Source organism: Zea mays, chromosome 2 (genome assembly GCF_902167145.1).
Source record: "Zea mays cultivar B73 chromosome 2, Zm-B73-REFERENCE-NAM-5.0, whole genome shotgun sequence".
Classification (NCBI taxonomy): domain Eukaryota; kingdom Viridiplantae; phylum Streptophyta; class Magnoliopsida; order Poales; family Poaceae; genus Zea; species Zea mays.
The window spans coordinates 92,237,127-92,255,698 of NC_050097.1; the positions used below are offsets into that span (position 1 = coordinate 92,237,127).

Sequence of the window (18,572 nt, forward strand, 5' to 3'; positions counted from 1 at the left end):
CCTCACTGACCTTGAAACGACATTCAAGTGTCTGAAGGCGAAAGGCGTAAAACTCAATCCCGAGAAGTGTGTCTTAGGAGTCCCCCGAGGCATGCTCCTGGGGTTCATCGTCTCCGAGCGGGGCATCGAGGCCAACCCGGAGAAAATCGCGGCCATCACCAACATGGGGCCTATCAAGGACTTGAAAGGAGTACAGAGGGTCATGGGATGCCTTGCGGCTCTGAGCCACTTCATCTCGCGCCTCGGCGAAAGAGGCCTACCCCTGTACCGCCTCTTAAGGAAGACCGAGCGCTTCACTTGGACCCCCGAGGCCGAGGAAGCCCTCGGGAACTTAAAGGCGCTCCTTACAAGCGCGCCCATCCTGGTGCCTCTTGCTGCCGAAGAAGCTCTCTTGATCTACGTAGCCGCAACCACTCAGGTGGTCAGCACCGCAATCGTAGTCGAGAGACGAGAAGAAGGGCATGCATTGCTCGTCCAGATGCCGGTCTACTTCATCAGTGAGGTACTGTCTGAGACCAAAATCCGCTATCCGCAAATTTAGAAGCTACTGTACGCGGTAATTCTGACGTGGCGAAAGTTGCGACACTACTTCGAGTCTCATCCGGTGACTGTGGTGTCATCCTTCCCCTGGGGGAGATCATCCAGTGCCGAGAGGCCTCGGGTAGGATTGCAAAGTGGGCGGTGGAGATCATGGGCGAAACAATCTCGTTCGCCCCTCGGAAGGCCATCAAGTCCCAAGTCTTGGCGGACTTCGTGGCTGAATGGGTCGACACCCAGCTTCCAGCAGCTCCGATCCAACCGGAACTCTGGACCATGTTTTTCGACGGGTCGCTGATGAAAACCGGAGCGGGCGCGGGCCTGCTCTTCATCTCACCCCTCGAGAAGCACCTCCGCTACGTGCTGCGCCTCCATTTCCCGGTGTCCAATAACATGGCCGAGTACGAGGCTTTGGTTAACGGGTTGCGCGTCGCCATCGAGCTAGGGGTTCGGCGCCTCGACGCTCGTGGCGACCACTACTACAGATCATGTTATATGAGACGGTTAATTTTCACTTATTAAGACGTTTCTCAAGTGTCCAAATTTGATGGAGTCGCAAAAGATGTCCCACATTTAAGACGGTTGCAAACCGTCTTAAAATGATATTATATAAGACGTTTTTAGTTTATAACCGTCTAAAAAGGTATTTGTTTAAGTCATTTTGTCCAATAACCTGTCTTGAATTATGTTTTATGTAAGGCACTTTTTCTAAACAACCGTCGAGTATACGAACATTTTAAGTCACAAGTTATTTAGTAAACTGTCTAAAATATTCTATAATAATAAACACTTGCGATATGAAAACCGTCTTATTTAGGTGACATATATTGGACATTTTGGAAATCGTCTTATTTAGAAGACCGATATTGGACATTTTTGGAACCGTCTTAATAAGATTTAAACAAATTGACTTAAATTACTATATATTCTTCCATTTATATTCATTTTTGAGATTCCACATTATAATAATTTGAAAGAGAAATACACAGACATATATATTTAATAATAATATAATTAATATAATATAGATGAGTACCAGTCAATATTTCATACATAAGTATACTCTTAAATCCAAACCAAAACACTAAGATAATCTTGTAATTAGCCAAACAATTTGTGCAAGTGTAGAATACAGTGTACACTAGATTGATTTGCATCTTGTCAAAACCAGATTGTTCAAGGGATACATCAGTTGCCGCTGCTGCACCCCTCCTGCCGATGTTCCATGACTCCATTCTTGCTGACCTCTTTCTCCCAAGCATTTCACCAAACAGTTCAAGTGTAAATGTTAGCTGTTTGATGACTCCAACTATAGAAATCAAGCAGTGTTACTACTAAGAACGCCATTGTATCTTCTCGGAAGGTCACTGATATGCCACAGTAGTTGCATACACAATTCGCTGTAAGTCAAAACCAGCAAACAAAAGTAATAAACATGCAAAGAAAAGGTGAAGTTGTGTGAGGGAAAGCACTTGCTTGTAACAAACTTACAATAATGAAAAAACTATGACACCCGTCAGCATCTATATAGACTTTTGAAGCATTGATTATTAAAAAAATACAAGTAGTACATTTATGTAGTACTTAGGCTGGCTCCAACAAGGCCCCCTAAAGGGTTCTCTACCCTAAATATAGAGGACTAAACGGTCATCTACGCTCTCCAGCAACGTTCTCTAAACGGTCCTTTAAATTTAGAGGACGCTGATGGATTCTCTATATATAGAGTTTCTCTAAACGGTCCTCTATCCATTTGACTACTTTAAATAACCGGTTTAGCAAAACTAAAATATGTACAATACATTTGAGAGTATGATAAATACGTATGTATAAAAATAAAATTAAAAAATGTCTTTAATATGGGTATTTGAGTATAGAGGACGTGATTTAGAGGACGTTGTTGGAGAGAAATGAGATATAGATGATGAAATCTTTTAGAGGAGACTGTAAAAGACAGATATAGAGGATGAATATAGAGGACGTTGTTGGAGACAGCCTTACATTAATGCCTTTTATCACTCTATATCCGTTTTTCCTGCAAGAAAAGGGTTTGGTAATATGAAGATGCATGGAAAAAGAAAACATCATTAAGGAAGAATATGCTAGCTAGCTATTAATTCTCCAACTTACAGAACAAGATATAAAATTACCTCACAGTAATTCTAGATTGGTTCTAGTGGCGTCTATATGCTAAGTGTCAAGCTCTCATTTGAGTTACAATGACCTCAGTTTCTACAACCTGTAGATATTAAAAGACCATAAACCTGTCGGTAAAAAATTCTAAGTTGAGATTAAATTTTCTTCCAAAACAAATTACGACATCAAATGTTATACACTATGTTAACAGCCAAAAAAATTGTTCTACACTAATGAAACTCTTGATAGGCTGCCAATTATCAAAGCATTATTTCTTACACATATCGTAAGGCCAAATGATTTATCTCATTATATATAGTATTGTATATGAAATTAATCCTCCTTATAATATTATTATGTAAAGAATGATGATTAGGTTAGTCTCAAGAATATGAATCTATACAAATATAATAACGATAAACTAATGTAGAGGGAAAACAAATGCCAAACACCAGATCAGAGTTGAATCAATGTAATCCTGTTTTTATGTAGAGAACAAGATTGCAGATCACCTTCAAAGTTGGAAGTCTGAGTTAATGAATCGGGTTGGTCAAAAAGCTATAGTGCATTTTGTTCTCAGCTCTATGATGGTCTATCTTGTTATGACAGTTGATCTCCCTCCATGGGTCATCATAGAAATTGGTAAGATTCGTAGAAGATTCTTTTGTTAGGAGAAGAAAAGAAATTAATGGTGGTTATTGCCTTCTGACTTGGATTAAGATTTGTCGCTCAATTGAATCCATCTCCAACGTGCAACGAAAATTAAGGACCTTGCTCCACTGTTCTTTGCTTTGTTGCCCAAAAGAAGAGCCCATAAGCATACAATATTAGAGAGACTTACTAATAATACTTAAAATTTGAATCGCTCCTGATCCAATTCAAATACACAATATGCATCCATCTGGGCAAAACCTGAAGCAACATGAAGTAGAGAGGAGATGAGCATAGAACGTCTCTTACCTGTGTGTGTTGCAATCGTTGCAGTAGAAATCCTTGCGCTAGAGGAGGGACCTCGGCCAACCTTTTCTTGTGAAGTAAAAAGCAAGGTACTGAAATAGCAAAATCCAAATGTAATTCTTATTTGAGTGTGTATGGACTACTGCAACAAAGATTATAACTGAAATAAGCTTTAGAAAAATTGATCCATGTGTTTAACCTTAAATTATAAATATTGAATGGTCAGCAGGTAACGTAACAACGAAATAGGGCACCATATAACATTTTGGTATACAATCATCAAGTAATCCTGAGACTATTTGCAGCACAACTATCACTTCAGATGAGAAATGTGATAATTAGGGAAACAAATAACATTCAGGTACAGGAAAGATGAGGAATATACGAGTTCAACAAATGAAATAAAAACATAAGCCATCATTTATTTTAGAGCAGTCTCTATTTGCAAAAAGAAAAGATTAGCACACTAAAAATCTTTAACTAACCTGCTAGTATTGTAGGCTATTGAAGTAGGCGATGAGAAAAATGACAGCCTGCAAACATGAGCATATGCACCATGACTCCATGAGCAACCAAAAAATCAAAGTAAGAAAAGTAGCAGTTAAGTAACCACACAACTGATTTAAGTGTCCAAAACAGATTTAAGTGTTCTTGAAAGGTCATGTGTAAAGAAGGAAAAAGTAATTAGTCTTAGTTTGCTGCAAGGAATGACCAGAACATATTGCGAGGGCGAGGAAGATATTATAGATGACAAAAAGCTTCAGGGCTGAGCATCAAACCGCGTGTAAATTTTAGGAAAAAATCAAGACAAATTTTAGATGACAAAAGGCTCAGTTTGTTCGTTTCAATTTTAAAAATGGGACAAAACGAAACGCAAGCAAGGCACATACCACTTGGTTTATCCCTGAGAGGAGTCCCTCCGTGGAATCCCCTAATAGGGAGGCCAGAAACCGTGTGCTTTTGGTTCTCATTTTAAATTCAATGGCAGCGGAGGAAGATCGTGAGACTACCACCGGAGAGGAAGGGGGCGAGTTCTTACCGCTGCTGTTGCACGCTGAGGTCCTGAGGATGCGACCATCCATCGCCCAGTGGCATCAACTCCCGTCTATGGCTTGCGTTCGGAGCTCCTATCCAATCTAGATTTTAGAAAGGGAGAAAAAGGAACAACAATCAGGTAGCATGACAAAACAATAAATAATTTGTTGTAAGGCATGTCTTGTTCAGATACAGGACTCGGCTAAAACTGCATTATATATATTTATACAGCGTGAAGTAAGTTAACAATATTGTACCACAATAACCAGACATCACTCTATCCTTATGCATTTACCATTAATCTCATTTGTACTCGTGTATGGTATCTGACTGAAGAAACATAAAACCTGAGTATCCTAGACATCAACCAAAGTACTTCAATCAAAACATGTTAATAGGAGATTTATTCATCAATACAAGCATACATCGCTCTTTGAAGCAAATGATCATGTTGCCATTGTCACATTAATCGTAGAATCAGATTTAAATTGATTACCTAAACAAGATTATGAGGAGGACCACTACTACTCAGCCCTACATTATCATACTTAGTCATAGAACTTCTAGTTACATCAAAGCACAATCCAAGCTTTCCAAGAAACATACATGAACTCAATCTTTTCTAATTATTTACTAGTTCTACTTTTAATTAGATAATAGATATTATTTTAACACTATATGGAAACATTCAGTTTTGGACTAGTATTTTTATGAGTGATAGGTGATAACCAATCACGATTAAGACACAAATTTCACATGATCATGCTCTATATATATAACTTACCCCAGAAGAGGCTCACTTGCATATTTTACCACTAATATGGATTGGGTGACTCCTAAAGCAAATCATTGACTTCAACACCTCAACACAATCATCACAATAAGACTAATAGGACCTGTCGGATAATCGATATAAATTCTAAACTCATCCTACGCAATATTTTAGTTCCCCAAAATCACAACATCGAACCTATAAAACCATACTTGGTAATCATGAGAGCATCACCGACACGAACATCTAATCATCCATTCACCAAATTAATTTGCAAGGATAGTGACGGGGCTCACCATGTCATAAACCAAATCGATATGTGTAAGGGCGATGACGATTTCTGGTTTAAGCTTTTTGCCAAACACCTAGAGCGAGCCAAATGGACTTTCCTCTTCCACGACAAACCTAGGGTTTTTACTCCACATATTTTACATGCATAAACATACATAATCATAATACGGAAAAGGATGACAATACAAATTGAAAAGAGAACAAACATCAGCTCTCACCGGCGATGAACAAAACATTTGCGGGGTGCTACGACAGGGAGAAACATAGCCCGGCTACAGCATCCGCGTGGGGCAAAGGAAAACAGGGAGACCCTAGGCTTGAGGGCGAGATGCAGGGTAGCGCCAGGGGCTCACTGACGAGGTCGGCCGACCATGGGGGTAGGGGCAACGGCGTGCGTGCTGTAGGGACATAGAAGCTTGGGCACCAAGGACCAAACTTGAGGAAAGGGAAGGGGAACATAGCACCTGCGATGGAGACGATTGGTTGGGTGAGCTCGACATGGGAAGAGGACTAGGCGCCATGGGAGGGGCTCCCTGAAGGGGTGAGCTCGACCATGGAGGGGCGCCAACCAGGGAAGTGGGCGACCAGGGAAAAAACTGAATGATCTAATGTGCAACCAAGCACAAGAGCTATCTCAGATCAAAAGAGCACATATTGTAGCAGGTTGACATAATTAGATTGATACGCTGGATGCAGCGATGATGTAGCAGGTTGACACGAGGGATGCGGTGGTGACCGGGCGTATTTATATGTGGAATGACTAGGCGACTCAGCAAATCGAAGATGGACTGGTGATTTAGATCAATGAGCAAGATGCAGTGGTGATTTTGTAGATTGAAATGCAGGATGGGGAAGCAGGTATTTAAGGGGAGGGAAGTACTAACCTTAGGGCTGTAGAGAGGAGCACCACACTTTCGCCATGCATTGACAGTGCAGATCATATTTTAGGTTTTAATTATCAACTTGTACTCAATCTCGATGTCAAGACAATTATTCAATAATTACCTCTGTCATTGGAGCTCCCTTGCTTTTCAGAGGCAACCTTCCCTGAATATTTGTCAAATCTGAAAAAATTGGGCAGCAAGGTTCGGACAATAAAAGTACATTTATTATGTCAAAAAAATAGGGCAGTTTTGGTCTAAAAAACAACAGTATGCATAGCCTTGTAAAATGCAATTTATTGTGCATTTACTTAAGTACCTTTTGTGTTTGTCATTGTTGCTTTCATCGTAAATCCAATTTGGTATTAGGATAATGGCATGTCTAACAAGATTATTTTTCAGAATTCCAGTTATTACCTCCAAGTCCAGTAGCATTACTGTTTTTTAGTTTAGCTGGTGAATAGTATTGACGCATTAGAGACATACATTGGTAAAAATTCATTTGGATAGAGCATTGAACTGCTATTGATTGACCTTTGGTCCTTCTGCCCTCAAACAAAATCATGGCTTTTCATTTGGTCAACAATGAAGACCCGTTAGCTTTCTGGATTGCTCAAGGTAGAAGGGGAAACTGTAGTGAAGTATGTGATGGATATTTGACCCTCTCTTTGTCAAACAAATGGGTTCTTATTCGGTGACACATGTTTTTATGTTCTTGTTTGTTTGCTCAATGATAATTATGGTTTCCACCTGGACAGCAGGTATGCACTTGCATGCTTGTAGGTTGAACTAATTCAGTTGTTTCAGTTCACAGGTGAAATGATCAATTGAATGCATTACTATATTTTATCTATGCCCTAGCATGGTTGATTGAGGTGGATAGATGGTTGTATCTAATAATGTATAAACATGAAACTAAAACACTGACCTACCCATCGAGACTATGTCGCAAGGCTGCCTAAACTAACATAAGCAGAATACATAGCTACAAGATGCATTCAGGGCAAATCAAAGAGGTAAAAATAATGTGGATCGAAGAAAACAATATTAGCATGTTACCGTTCTAGTTCATGCAGCTGATTCCTCAAACTTCGAAGAGGCTGGCCATGGCCACCGTCCATCGTCTGAGATGTGTGATGCATGCGCGCGTGGCCCTCATACCAGAACTGCTGCACGACGGTCTCGTCTGAAGCCGGGCGCGCGCGCGACCAGGACAGCGAGGGCCCCGTGGAGACGCGGAGCACGGCGCGGAGCAACACGACGGAGAGGACGAGCGCCGCCGCGCAGAAGGGGCTGCCTCCTTCTGCTGCTCCTGGCCGGGGCTCGCCGGGGCCGCGTCCGCCCGCTGCCGCGCCTGGATGGGGCTCGGCCGTGCACGCATGGCAGCGGCTATGTTGTGCAGGTGCCGGAACTAGGGAGTGGGGAACTAGGGAATGATGGTCTAGGGTAAGAGAATAGATGCTGATGGTGGTGAGCGTGAGCCGTGAGTGATGGACATGGACCGATGGTGGGCTGGCCGTGGAGTACTGCTGATGAGCCGGACTGAGATCAAAACCATGTTCGGTTGTTTTCGATATCCGCCGATGACCCATGGGTAAAATATAAAAACCAAAATCGATCCATTTTTATCATAGGTTGTACACAAACGATATCCGTAGATCAAATATTATATCCGAATCTGCAGATAAAATTGTCATCTCTAATTATTTATAGTGGGGTCTATAATTTTGCTTTTTTGGAAATTAACGTGAGAACTTATGACGACCAACATTGTCATAAAAAACAGTGACACTAGCTAATTGTCATGAAACTAAAAGAGCGTTCATCACAAATATGACATCTTCCATGTTTATGACTATTTTGCATTGGCCTTAATGACGATCATTTCCTTTTCGTCACTGAAGTCAATCAACCCCTACCAAACGTCATAAATATGAGAGACTTATGACCTTTTGATCTATTGTCACAAGGTATTCGTCATAGAATGCTATATGTCTTGTAGTGTCTAGACGACTCTAATGATATCTTTATTTGAGATGGTTTCATATACAGAAGTGTCTAATATAGTAACCAAAATCTAAGACAATTCTTGCAATGTTAATGACTCAAAAGGTATATTTATTTAAGACAATTTTCAATAACAATCTGTCCTAAATTAATATAAGACATTTCTTATGATGTAACTGTCTCAAAACACTTCTTTATTAAAGACGGATCTCCAAAAACCGTCTTATCTTACTCATCACCATATAATAAAAGACGCTTCTATAAAATGCACAAATATCCGTCTTAAAATGTGCGTCTTAAATAAGCATATTTCTAGTAGTGGACTCGCAGCTTGTCATCGACCAAGTCATGAAGAACTCCCATTGTCGCGACCCGAAGATGGAAGCCTACTGCGATGAGGTTCGGCGCCTGGAAGACAAGTTCTACGGGCTCGAGCTCAACCACGTCGCTCGACGATACAACGAGACTGCGGACGAGCTGGCTAAAATAGCCTTGGGGCGGACAACGCTCCCCCCGGGCGTCTTCTCTCGAGACCTACATCAACCCTCCGTCAAGACCGACGACACGCCCGAGCCCGAGAAGGCCTCGGCTCTGCCCGAGGCGCCTTTGCTCAGCCCGAGGCACCCTCAGTCGCCGAGGGTGAGGCACTGCGCGTCGAGGAAGAGCGGAATGGGGTCCCGCCTAATCGAAACTGGCAGACCTCGTACCTGCAATATCTCCACCGAGGAGAGCTACCCCTCGACAGAGCCGAAGCTCGATGACTGGCGCGGCGCGCCAAGTCGTTCGTCTTGCTGGGTGACGGAAAGGAGCTCTACCACCGCATCCCCTCAGGCATCCTCCAGCGATACATATCCATCGCCGAAGGTCAGGAGCTATTGCAAGAAATACACTCGGGGGCTTGCGGTCACCACGCAGCACCTCGAGCCCTTGTTGGGAACGCCTTCCGACAAGGTTTCTACTGGCCAACCGCGGTGGCCGACGCCACTAGGATTGTACGCACCAGCCCTTGTTGGGAACGCCTTCCGACAAGGTTGCAAACAATACCCATCACCTGGTCGTTTGTTGTGTGGGGTCTGGACCTCGTCGGTCCCTTGCAGAAGGCACCCGGGGGCTTCACGCACCTGCTGGTCGCTATCGACAAATTCTCCAAGTGGATTGAGGTTCGACCCCTAAACAGCATCAGGTCCAAACAGGCAGTGGCATTCTTCACCAACATCATCCATCACTTTGGGGTCCCGAACTCCATCATCACCGACAACGGCACCCAGTTCACTGGCAGAAAGTTCCTGGACTTCTGCGAGGACCACCACATCCGGGTGGACTGGGCCGCCGTAGCTCACCCCATGACGAATGGGCAGGTAGAGCGTGCCAACGGCATGATTCTGCAGGGACTCAAGCCGAGGATCTACAACGACCTCAACAAGTTCGGCAGGCGATGGATGAAGGAACTCCCCTCGGTGGTCTAGAGCCTGAGGACGACGCCGAGCCGAGCCACGGGCTTCACGCCATTCTTTCTAGTCTATGGGGTCGAGGCTATCTTGCCCACAGACTTAGATTACGGTTCCCCGAGGACAAGGGCGTACGCCGACAAAAGCAACCAGGCTAGCCGAGAAGACTCACTGGACCAGCTGGAAGAGGCTCGGGACATGGCCTTACTACACTCGGCGCGGTATCAGCAGTCCCTGTGACGCTACCACGCCCGAGGGGTTCGGCCCTGAGACCTCCAGGTGGGCGACTTGGTGCTTCGGCTACGACAGGACGCCCGAGGGCGCCACAAGTTCACTCCTCCCTGGGAGGGGCCATTCATCATCGCCAAGATTTTGAAGCCCGGAACATACAAGCTGGCCAACAGTCAAGGCGAGATCTACAACAACGCTTGGAATATCCGACAGCTACGTCGCTTTTAACCTTAAGATGTTTTCAAGTCGTTCATATACCTCGTTTACATACACAAATAAAGTCTAACCATCAAGGAAGGGTCAGCCTAGCCTCGGCAAAGCTCGACCCTCCCTTGGGGGCTAGAAGGGGGGAACCCCCTCTGCGTCAAAATTTTTCTCGGAAAAAGTCTTTCTGTCAGAACGTCTTTCACGCTCTTCGACTACTTCGATGGTGGGATCCTGAAAACGACGGAGTACACGTAAGCGGCAAGGCTGACCGAGCCGATGGACTCCTACGCCTCCGGGATACGGATACCTCACTCATCACCTTCTGCGATAAGTAACTCACGCTCGGATAAGTGATTCCACTGACCGATCAGGTCTTAACGCTCGAAAAAAAATTTGCCGAAACAATTTTTCGTGCCTTCTCGACTATATCGATAACAGAATCCTGCAGATGAGTAAGAGCACACGTAAGCGGCAAGGCCGACCGAGCCGAGGAACTCCTACGCCTCCGGGATACGGATACCTCACTCATCACCTTCCGTGAAAAGTAACTCTCGCTCGGATGAGCGATTCTGCTACCGACAAACAAGTCCTAATACTCGAAACAAGGGGAAAAGAAACGCAGCTTTACAACACGACGACGGTATGTTTGGGCCTCGGCGGCCGCAAAAAACATACGCATATTACAGACAAACTGATCCTGCAGGTCCAGACATCAATAGGGGGCAGCAGCACCCCCGGCGTCGACTCCACCTTCGGCGGAATCCGGCCCGGCCTCGGACGGCGACACGGTCGGAGGATCTCCACCTCGAAGGAAGATGTCAGCACCACGCCTGGGACATCGCCGCTAGGGTCTCCTCCAGGAACCTGGCCCAAGCAGACGGCTGGTCCGGCCGCTCCGTAGCCTCATCCAACTGTCCCCCGAGGATGCCAGCCCGGCTCACGGCCTCGGCAGCCCGACTCCAGGGTTGGTTCCGCCAGTGGACGACCCGGCCAGGCTCTGGCCGACGAAGCTTCTTTTCGAGCCAACTCCGCCTCTATCCACGCTCACACTGCTGCCTCCGGCTCCAGCTCATCGCAAAGCGGCCGAGGGTTCCTTAACTGAGCAAGAGAAGCCTTGAGTGGCAAGGCCGACTGAGCCGAGGGACTCCTACGCCTCCAGGATACGGATACCTCACTCGTCACCTTCCACGCAGGGCAACTCACACTTGGTTAAGCGGTTCAGCTAGCCGACAGGCGAGTCCTGGTGTTCGAAATGAGGAAGAAACACGGTATTGCACCCAAAATACCTAGATGTTCAGGCCCCGACAGCCACAATGAACATACACCGGCACTCAAGATGCCATTACAGACGGAACTCCGGTTCCACTCCCGCGGGTATGAACAACCTCCATATCGGAGGGCCTGCGGGACGACAACTTCCAGGTGGCTCGCCGCCGCCCACTCCTGCAGCAGCGACAACGACCTCCGCTCCGGGCGGCCAAACAACAGCAGCGATGACCTTAGGGCAGACGCTGCTGCGACAAGGCCCTCGCCCACGTCCCCACTCGAGGGGCGAGGACAAGCTATCAAAGCCAAAGAGCCGGAGGCCCGAAGCACAGATGGCGTCGATGATCTCGTCGGCGACGAGGCCTTCTCCGGCTGCCACCACCTCAGCGCCGACGGCGGCAGCCACCTGCCCACCGGCAGATCCCCACTCAAGTCCTCCTGGACGGGCGAGCACCGACCTCCGCGTGGAGGCATCGTGCCGGAGCAAGGGCAGGACAGCCCAAGAACACAAACGCCGCCCTAGCGGCGTGCGACGTCTTGGGCGGTCCCCCGGTGTGCGCGGCGCAACAGCCGCCCGTACGGCGGGCAGATAGCCGCACTCCGCCCAGCGGTGGGAGGGGGCACCGGAAGCTATGCTAGAGCCAGCTGAGCCAGCGAACCAGGCATGCTGGAGCTGACGACGCTTGCGGCTGACCGGCCCCGCGTTGTCGAAGTCCGCCCCCTCCGCTAGGCCGGTGAGAGCCCTCTCCTCTGGATGCTGAAGGAAGAGGTGGCCCGCCGGCCCGTACGGGAGGTAGAGCTCTGGCTCAGCTCGCCCTCTGCCCCAACAAGGATGATGAAGATCCTTGAAGCTGAGGGCGGGGCAGAGGTCGCAGCCCGGCTTGCTTCTCCCCACCATCGAACTGGTGGTCACCGTCTTGGGTGACCACTGGTGAGGGGATGCAGCCGGGCTGCCTGATGAAAATCCTTGAAGCCGAGCGATGGCTGAAAGGTGCCAACCTCCACGAGGTTGCACTCCTCCCACAACAAGACGAAGGCAACGCGGGTGCTCCCCATCCGGGGGCTCGGAAGGTGGAAGGGCGCGATGCATGAGGAAAGTGCGAAGGCGTGGCTGCCACCCAGGAGGTTGATCCCTTTTTAAAGGCGACTCACCCCGCTCGCGTCCTCAGGCGTCGCGGGCTAAGTCTTCACCAACGCGCTCAAAGGTCCTCCCCCTACGACACGGGGGCTGGGTCCCACGCGTCATATGAGCTGGCCCAGGACAGAAGAAGCCAAACCACCGCGCGTAGAGCGTGTAACCGCCCAGCGGTTACCAGCACTCCTCCACCTTCGCCTAACCCAGCAGGTGAAAGGGCGGACCGCCATGCAGGCGGCATGCAACTGCACCATAGGGATGCACCCTTTCGACTTCGACGCATCCAGCATGGCGGCCCAGGCCCACACGTCATGTAACCGGCGCGCCGGTTACTACATGCGAAAAACTGCACCGCCACTTGCGCCAGTGCCGCGCCTCCTCGACTGCGGAACCGGTGCCGCGACTCAAGACAACCCTGCACATGGACCAACGGTGCCAGCCGAGCACGTCGGTCACGGGTCAGTCAGCCGCGGGAGAAGGCGCGACGGTCGATATGGCCAGAAGTGGGACGACAGTAACGGCGCCAGCAGGCGAGCGGAAGCAGCAGTCAAATCGTCTGCAGGCTCACGTCCCCTCCTGGTGCAGCAGGAGAGCCCTCTCCCACGGCGTGAAGACGACGCGCCCGTGTTCCGTTCCTCGAACGGCTCATGCAACGGCTGCCCCGCGAACCACTCGTCCCGTCGCATTAACTCCACGGCAGGGCAGGCGACACCTTTGGCAGGCGAAGCGGGCGATGCTTCACCTCCGCCATGATGACCGCGTCAAAAAAGGTGCGCCACATCGTTCAATTTCGTATCCTTTTCCTCTTCCCCTTTCTCTCTCTTGCTACAGGGACCGGGAAAGGGGATACTCCGAAAGGGATCCTTCTCTACGAAGGAAGCGGGCCCCGAGCCCTCCTACTGATCAGGGGTTCGAAGGCTGGCCCCTCGGAAGGGTTCGACATCCGCCTCAGAGCACTCAGGCTCCGCGCCCACTACTGGTCAGAGGTTCGAAGGCTGACCCCTCGGAAGGGTTCGATAACCGCCTCAGGCCACTTGGGCTCCGCGCCCACTACTGATCAGGGGTTCGAAGGCTGGCCCCCCGAAGGGTTCGACAGCCGCCTCAGAACACGCAGAGCGAGGGATGACTCTGGGTACGTCCGATACATGGCCGAGGCTCGGGCTACGCTCCCGAGGTACCCTAGGACATTTCTGAGACCAGCAGGAGCGATTCTGTAACGGAATCCCATCAGAGGGAGGCATCGAGCCCTCGGACCCTATCAAACGGGACCGGGTCCGGCAAATCACCTGTAGGTACTTTTGGAGCGCGCCTCTGGGCCACTAGCCGACCCTTATCGAACAGGGCACGGGCGTCCACTCGGATCACCCGTTAGCAACTCACTGGAGACACCATGTTCGGCGCCCTCCGAGGGCAACATGGCGCTTTCCCCCCTCCTCCTTGCGGAAAGGCGACGAAGGGGCGTATGATAAAAGCCGAGTCAGTCCTTGATCGTCCTCTTGCTCTGTGCGGGGGCTCGGGGGCTGCTCTCGCAAACCCGGCTCCGACCAAACTGTTGACAGCGTCAACATACCAGCCCAAGAACTCGAAACCTGACTATGCACCCGAGCTACGACCAGTTCGCATGAGGGAACAACCAGACCGGCCGAGGCATCACGAAAGGCACTAAGACCTCAGAGGAGTCAAACCACTCCTCCGAGGCATCGGGGGCTACACCCGGCGGGTGCGCTCGCGCGCACCCACCAGAACAAAGTGTAACCGAGAAAGGCCGGTCCCCTTGCAAAAAGGTGCGACAAAGCCTCCAAGCGAGTACCAACACTCCCTTTGAGGCTCGGGGGCTACTGTCGGGGACCATAAATAGGGGTACCCCCAAGACTCCTAAACTCGGCTGGTAATCACCATCAGCACAAAGCTGCAAAGGCCTGATGGGCGCAATTCAGGTCCAGGCTCCGTCCACCCAAGGGATGCGATCTCGCCTCGCCCGAGCCCAGCCTCGGACAGGAACAGTAGACCCAGGTGGATTCACGCCTCATCCGAGGGCCTCCTCAAGTAACGGGCGCTCCTTCAACTCGCCCGGGACCCAGCTCGGGCAGGCTTCGCCGTGAAGCAACCTTGGCCAGATCGCCACGCCAACCGACCGTATAGCAGGAGCATTCAATGCAAGGATCGCCAGACACCTTATCCTCACGCGCGTTCCTCAGTCGATAGGGCCGAAGTGACCGCAGTCATTTCGCCCCTCCCCTGACTAACCCGACAGGAAAACAGCGTCGCCTGCCCTGCTCCGACTGCTGTGCCACCCGCCAGGGTGAGCCTGACAGCAGCCAAGTCCAGCCTTGGGCGCCATAGGAAGCTCCGCCTCGCCCGACCCCAGGGCTCGGACTCAACCTCGACCTCGGAAGACAGTCTCCGCCTCGCCCGACCCCAAGGCTCGGACTCAGCCTCGACCTCGGAGGAGTCACCGCCTCGCCCGACCTCGGACTCGGACCAACCACGCCGCAGGGGGGTACATCATTACCCTACCTCTCGCTAGCTCAGGCTATGGGGAACAAGACCGGCGTCCCATCTGGCTCGCCACGGTAAACAAGTAATGATAGCACCCCGCGTGCTCCATGACGACGGTGGCTCTCAGCCCTCTATGGAAGCAAGGAGACGTCAGCAAGGATCCGACAGTCCCGACAGCTGTACTTCTACAGGGTTTAAGCGCTCCTCCGACAGCCACGACATCACATGAACAGGGCAACAACACCTCTTTGACAGCCACATCGGCATGTACATAGGGCTCTGGCTCCTCTCTGCTAGACACGTTAGCACATTGCTACACCCCCCATTGTACACCTGGGCCCTCTCCTTACATCTATAAAAGGAAGGTCCAGGGCCCTCGTACGAGAAGGTGGTCGCGCGGGAGAACGGGCTGACGGGCAGGCTCTCTCTCTCTCTCCCTCGCGAACGCTTGTAACCCCCTACTACAAGCGCATCCGCCCTGGGCGCAGGACAACATGAGTCGCGGTTTCCCTTATTGTTCCCCCTTGTGTTCCGTCTCGCGCCGACCCATCTGGGCTGGGACACGCAGCGACAATTTACTCGTCGGTCCAGGGACCCCCCGGGGTCGAAACGCCGACACATATGCTGGTATTGGCCCATGGATACTTGACATTTTCATACATAAATATATTGGTTCTACTATAGCTTCGAAGGCATTCAGTGTGACCCTGCCAATGATTACGTTGTATGGGAATTCTATATCAACAATGTCAAACATGATACCTTCTATTCTGTATTATGAACATAGCCAGAGGTCATTGGCGTGCTCATTTTCTCAAGCGCCAAAACATGTTTCCCTCTGAAGCCGCAAGTGGGTTTGTTGCTTCTTGTAGCTTGTCTTCAGGTTCCTGCATTTGCCTGAATGCCTTAGCAAAAATAATGTCTGATGCATTGCCAGTATCTACCAAGACATTGTGCACAACGAAGCCTTTAATTATGCAGTGATTACCATGGCATCATTATGCTGGTAATCCTTAAGCCGAATGTCATCATTGGTGAAAGTGATTGGGATATGTGACCACCTGGATTTAATGTATGGGCCTTGTACACCCATATGTTGGACTCTGCTTTGTGCTTCTTTTCTTTGTGAAAGGGAAATAGGCTAGTTATCCATTTCTACTTGTTTTGGTGATTGAATATCCAACACACCATCGTGGACTAACTTAATTACTATGTGTATGAACATAGGTTCACTTATATGCAATTTGAAGGTTTTGAGTCCAAAAGCGCTCAAAAGAAGCCAGAAAGTGCAACTTCGGGTAAAACGTTAAAACTATGAGGTTTGAACCTTTACATAAGTTGCATATGCCTATTACAATGTTTCTAACACATTAGTTTGATGTCTAACTCAATTCTATGAGATTAGTGCATTTTGGACTTAGTATGGAGCATAACTCAAATGTTAGAGAAACAATGAGTAAAAAGGTGAGTTTCCTACACTTTGTCAATTTGATTATGTGCTAACAATGTTTATCTAAGTAGCAGGGAAGCTCATAAGAAAGTCCAAGTCAAAAAGAACAAGTTTTCAAGAAAAAAGACTTCATTGTACTGATCTACGAGTCACCGAACCGGTCCGATGGTGCACCGGATTGCCTCTGTAAGAACTTGGCAGCCTCGGGGTTTTATTTATAAAACTTGGACCGAGTACTGTGCATGATCCAGACGTAATAACTTTATATTGTCATTAGTTCACAAAACACAATTAAGGGCCTTGATGCTTTCAATTGCACATATACATTTTTATATAGATTACTTTTAGGGGGAATAGAAGGGCAAGATTAATGATGCAGTGGCGAGAGCTATTTTACTAAGTCACTAGGTCACGGGCTGTCTTTCTACAGTACGGGAGAAAGGATTGTCATGGTACGAGGTCGTGGGACGAAGCTTGGCGGGATGAGCCCCTCGTCTCCCACCCCGCGTCCAGCCCCCAGCTCCTCGTCTCCCACGCCCAACCCATCGTCTCCCACGCCCAACTCCTCGTCTCCCCTCCCCAGCCCAGCCACCTCCACCCAGGACGCCAACGGCCACCACCACCACCCCTTCTCGCCGGACTTCATCACGAAACCGGCGACCACCTTCCCAAACCTCCCATCCCTTCCGGCCTCTGGCTCTTCTGTGCACACAGTGCACACCGTTTTGGCTCCCCAGGGTGGGCGGGCAAAGTCTCAGAGGTGGAAAGACGCCAGCCCTGCCCCTTCGAGTTCCGGCGGCTCTGGGACGGTATCCCGATCCTATAAGGATGCTGTGCTCGTCCTTGGTGGGAGACCAGAACCTTCCCTATCGAGTGTGGACACTTCTTCTTCTCCACTGAAGGTTGCTCAACATTTCATACCGGCTGTGAAGGCGGGCTGCAGGCGTCCAACAGGGCAGACTGGATCGCTAGTGCTCCCTTCTCAACCTGAAGGTGATTGGCAGGAGGTGGTGCATAGGAGAGCTAGACGTGCTGCATCTGATCCTCGTCGATGGTCCCCAAAGGATCTCCGAGGTAGATGCTTCAACTGTCTGTCTCCCTCCCACTTCGTTGCTGCCTGTAGACGACCTACACGCTGTTTGGTGTGCCACGGTCTCGGCCACCGGGCTTCTGCGTGCTCGTACCAGAAGAATACGGAGAAGACAGCGAGGTCGCACCGTGCGCGTCAAAGTCCTCGCGTACCGGTGTGGCAGCGCTTAACAAGGATGCAAGGATCTAGTTCTCAAGGAGGTGATTTCCAGATGTCCAGGCGCAAGGAATCAGTGTGGAAGCGAATCTCTCCGTTGCAGTCGGCCACCGGGGACGAATATCATTCACCCCTGCTGTTGGCGTCGGGCTCCGGGGAGGCTGTTCCACCAGTTCATCGCAGAAAGAGGAAGAGACGTCGAGCGAAGCGTCGTCAGGGGGCAGCAATGCAACAGTTATCACCAACTTCTGTTTCTTCCGACGATGCTGTTGCTCTGACAGCTTTGGAGGAGACTACAACGGTAGAGCAGAAATATGGTCAGCAAGGCAGGCCTGTGTTCTCTCCTTTATGTGTGCTGGAATTCTCGGCGGAGATGGCGCGTGAGGATGCAGCTTTGCGGAAGGCTCTGTTTGTCACAATAGTTGGTACTAGGCCAGAGGTCCTAGGGGCTGAGATCATCAATGAAGTTGCTCGAAG

At 49.3% G+C, this 18,572-nt stretch overlaps 1 long non-coding RNA gene across 1 annotated transcript; it reads right to left on the reverse strand.

Annotated features, from left to right (window-relative positions):
- Positions 1–1,557: 1,557 nt before the first annotated feature.
- LOC103646686 (uncharacterized) lies at positions 1,558–3,034 on the reverse strand. The gene is made up of 3 exons (XR_002267589.2): positions 2,685–3,034; positions 2,536–2,569; positions 1,558–1,937 (listed from the first exon to the last, which is right to left on the reverse strand). It is a non-coding gene; the product is annotated as an uncharacterized lncRNA (long non-coding RNA).
- Positions 3,035–18,572: the final 15,538 nt, after the last annotated feature.